The 9,384-nt window shown below is 40.9% G+C and overlaps 1 protein-coding gene across 1 annotated transcript in view; it reads left to right on the top strand.

Moving 5' to 3' along the window:
• The window catches only part of cntfr (ciliary neurotrophic factor receptor), a 252,365-nt gene that overhangs the window by 37,695 nt on the left and 205,286 nt on the right, over positions 1-9,384 (top strand). The window contains exon 2 of the mRNA XM_032539218.1: positions 8,706-8,746. The gene's annotated coding sequence lies outside the window, so the exon portion shown is untranslated. The remainder of the gene's footprint in view (positions 1-8,705; positions 8,747-9,384) is intronic.

Raw genomic sequence — 9,384 nt, 5'->3', positions numbered from 1 at the left:
GTGCGACAGTGGCGAGGAAAAACTTCCTTTTAGGCAGAAACCTCGGACAGAACCGGGCTTTTGGTAGGCGGTGTCTGACGGCCGGTTGGGGTTAGAGTGAAGAGTGGCAATAACAGTCACAAAAAATAGTAGTTTGAAACATGACACACTGAAGTGCAGGGGAGCATGCAATGCATCACATAATACCAAAATTAAAGAGATAGCATTAAGATTTTCTGTAGAGATGTTTGTTGATTTAATCTGAAATATTACATTGCTTTAAATTCTTTTCAAACATGAATCTTTCTGAATAGAACACACTCATTTCGAGATTACATTTTGAGCTCCCCCGTAACTCCTGAGGAGTTGGTTGTGACCAATTACCCCGCCTGTAGTATATAGGTAAGTCAATGCTGAAGGTCTCTCTTTTGCTGGAGGGATGCCACGTCAGCACACAGGCATCCAGATTAGACAGAAACTGAAGTGGCCAAAAACATCCCAACAGACTCATAACAATCGCTTACTAAAGTCAGAAGATATGTAGAGCAACGTGTCGCTGCATAACTGCCTTGTCCATGACTGCTGTGGACATCATTTACTGAAGAGTAAGATACAAAATGAAATGTGTTAAGTGAAATTTCCAACTCAGCCTATGAGATAACCATTAGGCTTTCACACACCTCTCTCACAGACTCCCACGTACACTAAAAAAGGTTATACATAACATGGCGTAACATTATTCATACAGTGTGAGTAGGGGACGATTGAAAGGTAGGACCTCTAACCGTTACAATCCTCACTGCTTAGCAGCTCTGCATGATCATCACACTACCTGAATTGCCGCTGAATGTTGCCATCGGAGACATGTGGTTACCTTATTAGAAACCGTCATAATCACGTTTTTCAAAATGATGGTTATTTTGGGATTTTATGTGGCAGATAAAAGTCAACAATTTCTTAAAATCTACAGGGTATGTACGATCGGACCACTTCTACTGTCATCACCTCTGATTTTTAATATTACCCCCTGCAAATCCATATAAGATGGTATCTTCAGCGTTATTTTTAGATCATAATAATCTGTTCTCCTGAACACCTACGCTATACCAATTGTGGGTGGGAAAACTGTTGGTCATGAAACTGTTGCAAATTGTCATTCTTCAAACTTCAAACACATTTCTCAGCCAGCCAGCCTATTCCTTGAGGTAATTGGAGCCAGGATAGTCATGGCGCAGGTTGTAACACAGTAAGCAAAGGAAACCTTCAAATGTATATGCAAAGCACATTTGGCCGTAAACATAGTCAACACATATTTGCTTTATAGTGCATTCACTAAGTAGTGTGCACTTTTAAAAGCTGTGTAAATGCTGCTTTGCTGGCTGCATACTAACAGATGCACACACACTCGCACATACACACACCAGTGTTGCCGGATCTTGCGAGACAAATACGCAACCAGGCCTGTGAAAAACAAGCCAAATAAGCGACTTTTTTTACGGAGCCCCCCTAAGATCCTGGAAGAGAAAAAATGCACGGTTTACAATCCATGTGGACAGATTGGTAAACTGTACACACGGTAGGCTAGAGTTATTTATTTCCCCTCTGAGTAGGACCATGCACAGGATGGAGTTTTTAAACATTATTTAACATTAAAAAACTGATGGAATTTGAAATATAGAACACTTTTTCACAGTGATTTTGAGTTGTTCCTAAGGAGGATAGAATCCATTCTTTTCCTCCTTTCTCAGATTCTTTGTTATACTTCTTCCCGTATTTCACCCACTTTATCGCGGGCATTTATTCTTCCAAAAACTCTCCTTCAGTCCACTCACCATTAGTCGCTACTCGCGCATTTTCCTAACCAGAAAACAACAGACTGCCCTGCTCTGCCTCTGATTGGCTGGTACTCGTTTCCATCTGGGTCAGAGCCAATTAGAAGCAGGAAGTGGGTGGGAAATAACGCTGCTGTCTATAGTGTTTATGTGGAAAAGGGCGGGATCGAGCGAACCGGCAAGAACAAGCTGGGAACAAGCCCAAATAAGCAACCACACTTTAGTGACAAGCCCAAAAAAACCGCAACCCGCGACTACCAATATTTGTAAGCGACTTTACAAAAAACAAGCCCAAAGTCGCTTATAATAAGCGGACTTGGCAACACTGACACACACACACGTCCTTACACTCTTTCACCTGTCTATTCATTTCTCTGCTCATGGCACCCTATAACGCAGCACCCTTCTCATTGGCTACGTTTACATTCACACCAGTATTATTCCAAATTTAATACAGGTCATATTCCGGTTGCATATTCTGAATAAGGCCTTTTCCCGAATTCATAATTTTACGATTATGACACGTGGGAAATGCCGACATTATTCACGTTTTAGATGGCATTCTTTGGACATGTAAAGAACGCATTCAGAAAATGTGTCTCAATCTGGGTTTTTACCACAGTTTACGGCTTACAGTTATCTCTGAGCGTTGCTATGGTTGTTGTACACAAACCAACCAGCCAACAGTTTGCAGGGCTGCGGTAGGGATGAACACACACCTACTTTTAAATATTATGAAAGACTTGGATATCAACAGGTTTTTAGATATGAAAAATCCTTTTTTGCATGGCTGCGTGTAAATAGGAAAATTAGTGAATTTCTCACTTTCATTAGCCTTGTAAACAGCTTAGTCGGAATATCTTTTTTTCAGAAGAAGAGCAAAAACCGGAGTATTATGTGCATGTTCCGTAGTCAATCTCTCCTTCTCTTCATGGTGTGGAATATGGCTCCATCTCGGTCTATTGCCCCTTTGTCCTCTCTGTTTTCATTACATTACAGCATGGCAAAGACGCCCACCCCTTCTATTAAAATAGGGAGAGAGAACAGGATCCGAGATCAAGCATCTGCTGCTGTGATGTCAGATGACAGTTATGAAGCAGATTATGAGGCTCATAGTCTGCATTCTCTGCCTGCACTTTGCTTTCATAACCTTTGACATCTTAACTGCGCAGTCCTCATGTATTTTTCTTCACTGCCACATTTGCTTTTATTAGTTTTGCCACTGTTATTCTTATATTTGTTGCCACTTTTCTCTTGTGAATTGTGGAAATGGGACTCACACTTGCTCGGTCCACACCAAATCACGACAAGTCTTGCTCAAAAGTGAGAACATTTTATAAATACGATGCTCACCAGGTGTTTTTTATGAATTTATTTCAACTGGGGATTGACTGTGTTGCTGTTGTCACTACCGATGTTTTTTCAAGGTAGCCATTTATTCACTTAAAGACTAAATTGGGTGAGGATGGGATTTATAATTACTGTCTTTTGCCAAAGCCGTTACTTGGCTTGAAGCTTTCCCCTTTTTAGTTTTTCAAGATGACATTTTTCCTTGGGTACACCTGATTTCCATCTCACCTTTCCCTGCTCCCTCTTAGCGTCGTTCTACTTTGTCTTTACTGTTCTCTTTCAGATGTCGGCATCAACACCACGCCATAATATTCTTTTATCCTTTTTTGAAAGACAGAAATGAGACATACAAAAAAAACGGCACTTTTACACGAAATAAAAATGAATCGATGGGAGACTTCCCCACTTAGAACGGTTAGATACATGCTGCTGTGATGCATGTAATTAATTTATTTTCTGAAACTTTCTATCACTCACTTGGTTGGTAAACCTATTCTGCAAATAAACTGGCAGGTCAACATGTTACCCCCCCCCCCCCCCCCCCCCCCCCCCCCCCCCCCCCCTCCAACTATGCCCTTAGTTAAATTCTCTGTCTCTCCACGCTGTTTTAGCCTTCATCTTCTTAACCTGATCCCCTCGCCTGCTAATAATAGCCCTGGCTTTAACAGAGCAGGCAGGGGAACAGAGCAGAAGGGGAGTATTGGGGGACTGTTGGCGGGTTTCTCATTGGATTCTGTGCAGTGTGCACTTCATTGGCTCCTATGACTCCCCATTGATTTATAGTGGTAACCTAGCTATAGTAACCTTTTTAATCTTCTGTCTTTATTTTTAGTTTGCGTGTGCAAGGTGATGTTCTAATTCGCATCATTCCGCTGTTCCAGATTTTAGAAGTAGAATGTCTGGTTGCATGGGGCAAAAATCACATTGCAGGTGTGTCTGTGTGGAAGCATTTCTGTCAGGGAATACCAATGCTACACAGACAGTTTTGTCCAACACAAATGAATAAGAGATGATGTGTGCCACTTGGGTCATGTTATAGGAAAGTGAAAACCACATTCTGACCTTATTCTTTAAAGCTTATTGGTGCTGAAGTGACAGACTAACAGAAACAAACAAACAACTGCATGCAATCCCATCTTTTGGCGGGTGGCTGCTGTGAATCCTCCCTTTTTGCTGTCCTCCTTTATCCTTGCAAAGACTTCCCAATGCTGTGCTGTGAAAGACATCTGCTTGGAAAGTGAATTTTGTACAGCTAGTAGACACCAGAAACGAGACGAGACACCAGATTGGGTTCACAAGGCGAGATTTTAACACTATTTTACCGAAAACTTCAATGAAGAAATAAGATTGGAAAAACAGTTATTTTTTTCAAACAAAAATGGAAACCGAGCATTGAAAGTTTTTGCCATAAACTCAAATGACCGGCTTCTCCCCTGTATAACTAACAGTTCTTGGAGAGAGTGAGAGAGATAGACTTAGTGTCAAGAGATGAGCTAATGGTAACGGGGTGATGGATGTGGTCAGGGTTAGGGGTCAGCTTTTTTTCTTCCGCTATCCCTCTGCAAAAGTAAACTAAAAGTCAACTTTGGAGAACGGCCGGGGGGATTTCCCATGCTAATTCTAAGGCTGCTTCTCTGCACTTGTCTACTGATATTGCGAGACTCTTTTTACCTGGACGAGAAGTCTCTTCACGTTTTTAAATCTCGCGAGATCTCGTCACACCTTTAGTAGACATAGCAAACTGCCGCGTCTGTCACTGTTACTGAGCAAGCTTGATCACCAAAACACTAGGATCTCGTCATTTGAAAAACAAAGTCCCCCAATTAGCATTTGGTTTCAGTAATATGGATACAAAAGTAATCCTGTGTTTGATACAAGATAATTTTCTTTTGCATTGGAAATGAAAGGCCCTCCGGATTGTCTGGTTTAGCATGAGGCAGTCCACGAGGAAGTGGAAAGTGGAATCGCGGGCTTTCAGTCAAACGTGGCTCAAAGAGGCCCAACATTTCAAATAGGTTCACAACATTTTGACAAATTTTCCCTGAAGGAATGTGGAAATAGATTAACCTACTGAGCACCAAGAAAAGGTTACATTTTACAAAACGTCTGGCTCACGCAGTGAATCTGTAATCCTGACTCTATATTTTGTCAAATCTGTAGTAGAGCCCGGCCGATAAAGGATTTTTAAGGTCGATACCGATACGAATATTTGGTTATTTAAAAATCTGATATGCCGATAAATCGGCTGATATATATAAAAAAATAAAATCAAGAAACGCATTACAATATATAAACAGACTTTCCTAACATTAGTTATTTATAGTTATTTATGAGTTCTCACTAAAATGTGATAATTTCTTTTAGTGTCACAACAGAACAGGGGAACTTTAAAATATATAAGTTCCGATAAATAAAATGTATACAAATACAAAGTTAAGATAGGAAACTTAAAGTCCTCAAAAAGTAATCAGTGTTGCCAACAGGGACGTTGTAGAGAGCCCTCTGGTGGACAAACTATGCAACGACAACGCTCATAACATGGTTGACAGTCCAATATATATATTTTTTAAATATTAATTTATCTAAATCATATGTTTTTTTTTTAATCATCCATTTTAAATGCTAATAGCGATAGATCGGGAAATGCCTAATATCGTCGGGCTCTAATCTGTAGCATGTGTCTCCCCAGGATCAGGATCCACAGATTTGACCAGGATTAGCTGCCCTCTGAATCAAACATCCACCCAGGCTGCAATGTTATAGTGTTATTATAGAATTTTGATAAAAAAGTAATGATGGAGTTAAGATATCTGCGAGCTCCATATTTGGGGGTAATCTCCTGTTAGGGGGGCGTTGAAAAGACGCATGCTGAGTCTTTAATTATCTCTCTGAACAGCTTCACTGTTCACGTTCACATCTCATCTAATTTAATCCCTCTCTCTGTAGAAGCTACTGTATATTTAGCTCTCTCCTGTTATTCACTGTTTTCACTCTTCACATAAATCATTTTTTTTTTTTTTTTATCCTGGCTTAATAATACTGTCAGGCTCTTTATCTGGAACTGCACAGGCCTGTTGGGATTTGTTTTTGCAGATTTTCTCTGTTTTGCTTTGGTTTCTCATTTTCTTAATGCTTTTTTTGTTTAGTGTTATTATTTGTGTTCTTAGCTAGTGTTAAATCCTGAGAGGTGAGGAACTGCTGAATTGGAAAAGTACAGCTGGTGTCAAGGTCTAGAAGAAGGAGAAACATGGTGTTTGTGTGTGTGTGTGTGTGTGTGTGTGTGTGTGGAAGCACAGAGAATAAGGCAAAGAGACAAAAAGAGCAAAGGAGACTGAGACGGCAGATAGACGAGGAACAAACAAGAAAAGGGAGAGCAGGACCATCTAAAAGGTGATGTTTCACATGATACATCTTCTGCAATGTCGCTCTCTCTCTTTCAGTTGTGCAGCCAGCCAGTCGAGGTTTCTGGAGATAAATAAATAGCCTTTCAGCCACTGAAGCCTGCAGAGAAACTGAAATGGGCTGCATTCACTATACATAAAAAAAACAGCAACAAAATACAAAAAGCTCAAAATCTCTGACTGCGATACTACGGTCGGATTTATCTGTGGTTGAAAATGTAAGGACACATGCTATCTGAAAGCTATTTTGACTGAACCGGAACAACGCACACACTGAGGGAGCAGGGACGGGCTTGAACCCAGGCCGCTGCAAAGGACTCAGCCTACAGGGGGCGCACGCTCTTACTGGGTGAGCTACAGGCCACCCCAGGGAAAACTTTTCCAAAGCCTCGGCAGTTCACGCAAGTGCACTAGAGAACCCTGGCCAAAACAGGATGGCTCAGCAATTGATTGCTGCGATTATAACAGGATTTACACGATAAGGCCATAACATGTGTTTTCCTCTCATCTATATTGAGGAAAACTATTTATACGCTTTCTGGCTTTTAATGCTCTTGCTGTAGTTAATGCATGCGGGGGGCGGGGGGGGGCGGTTCCTGCTGGTGCGCTCATCACCACTTTTAAGCCTAAAGTACATAATCGTTATCTCGTTGGCTTGCAGCAGAGGGCCAGCCAATTTTATCTGCCAAATAAATGCAACAAACGTCATTCCATCACAAATATTAAACCATGAATACTGCCTCTCTTGGAATAAAGAAATAATCATGAGTTCTATGTTTAGTATATTTACTGTATGTATCAGTTTTTGTCAGTTGTTTGCAATAAAGTTTTGGAAACTATCTTGATCTACTACCCACTTATATACCGTATGTACTTTTTGCTTTATTCAGTCATTTTCTAGGAACATATTACAGCAATAATACCTGTCGGGTTTTTCCCTTTGCCTGTTAGTAAGTTGGACTGAGGCTTCTGCTTGGTGAGCGCCAGAGAAAATCTCAGTGCCTGGAGAAGTAAATGTTGACTCACTGATATTGATCAACAAGCCTCTAAACCCCCCCACAGATAGATCACAACTGTCACTTTGAGCTATTACTGTATAGAGCACAAACTGTATATTTGCAGTGAATTTTTTTTTGGGCAGTCTTTTTATATGCGACACTGGACCACTTCATCAGGAGCGTGATGTGGCCGCGGCAACAGGCGTTTTACAGCACAGCAGATTGTGCCTGATGTGCGTGGCATGCTAAGTTACCATGAAGTGGAGCGTGTGTGTGTGTGTGTGTGTGTGTGTGTGTGTGTGTGTGTGTGTGTGTAAGACAGCGTGAAAAGCGTGTAATAGGCTCACCTGTCCCTGGCTGCAGACTGATGGGCAGGTGGGATAAATGGAAACCAGATGGAAGGAAAAAGAGCGACGGAGGAAGGGGAGAAACAAATGCACAGAGTAGATGAGGCTGCAACAGACCTGTGGGGTGCATATGTTGAGATTAGACTTTGCCGATTAAATTAACACCCTTATGTGTGTGTATGTATGTATATGTATATATGAATGTATATATCTATATATGTGTATGTATGTATATATGTATAGTATATATACAGTATGTATATACTGTATATACAGTATGTATGTGTATATGTATGTGTGTGTGTGTGTATGTGTATATATATATCTGCAGCTTTATATATTAAAATAGGTGGCATCGAAATAGTAGAAGGATACAACTTTAAAATGAAATTACTGAAGAAATATTGTAGGAAGATGGATAGCTTTTACAGCATGTTGCCATTTCCATTAGACTGTAAATGCTTGTAGGACAACTTTGAACACGATTTGTTAAATTTTACAATCCCTCGAGGGGTTTCTAAGACTTTCAGGATTATTAGCCCTTTAAACACTAAACACATGTTGAAAAGATGGAGAGGACACAACGGACACTATCCTCAATATCAGCATAGATGAGCTTTCATTAGGGGTGGGCAGATGTCTAAAAAAGCATACTGTAGGAATAGTCACAGAGTGTAGTGAAACTGGATCCACGTCATTTTTTTGGGACTGGCTGCTGAACCCAGAATGACTTAACTTAAATCCTGTACTGCACCTTTTCTGTGAACGTAGTAACTAACTCTGGCTTGTTTTCCACAGGGTGAAGAGGAGGATCGTGCTGACGTTTCGTCCTGTCCAAGGTAAGTTGATGAGACACATGTCTGTTCAAACAGAGTTTTTTTCTGCATTTCAATTTCTATCTAGCTGAATGTAGACTTAATGCGCTCGTTTTTTTTTTTTTGTGCTGAGCAGGTTTTGAAAGCCAGGGGTGCGTGAAAGTGATTTTGTATTCCGTGTTAGTAGACACAAAAATGTTGCTCTCGTCCTTTTGTTTCTTCTGCTCAACCATAAGAGCGGCGTGTTGGCATTATCTTGTAAATGTGTTCTATGACCACATGAAATGTCCCTCGCACCACTTTGAAGATGATGGTTTCAGTACTGAGCCCTCTGTTTGAGATCCAATCAACAGTGGGAGCCACATGTGTGAAAAAGCCTCCGAAATACTGGGAAGCTGTTTTGCATTTGCGAGAACACGGCAGGCTGTACATGAGATGAAAGCTTCAGGCTCTCCAATCAGCGTCAAGATTCCCAACTAACTGTATTTTTATGTGTTTGATTTCAAAAATATTGTGTGAAAATTCTGGATGCAATTCAACCAGCAGCTGTCCTAACCTGCCAGTATGGTGGTCTCTGATCTCTGTCAGTAACCTGTCTCTGGTTCTATCGGGTTGCTGTGGTGATGTGTGTGTGTGTGTGTGTGTGTGTGTGTGTGTGTGTG

Source organism: Etheostoma spectabile, chromosome 16 (assembly GCF_008692095.1).
Source record: "Etheostoma spectabile isolate EspeVRDwgs_2016 chromosome 16, UIUC_Espe_1.0, whole genome shotgun sequence".
NCBI classification, from domain to species: Eukaryota; Metazoa; Chordata; class Actinopteri; order Perciformes; family Percidae; genus Etheostoma; species Etheostoma spectabile.
Note: the sequence above shows the minus strand (reverse complement) of the source record. Positions and strands in the feature narration are given on the sequence as shown.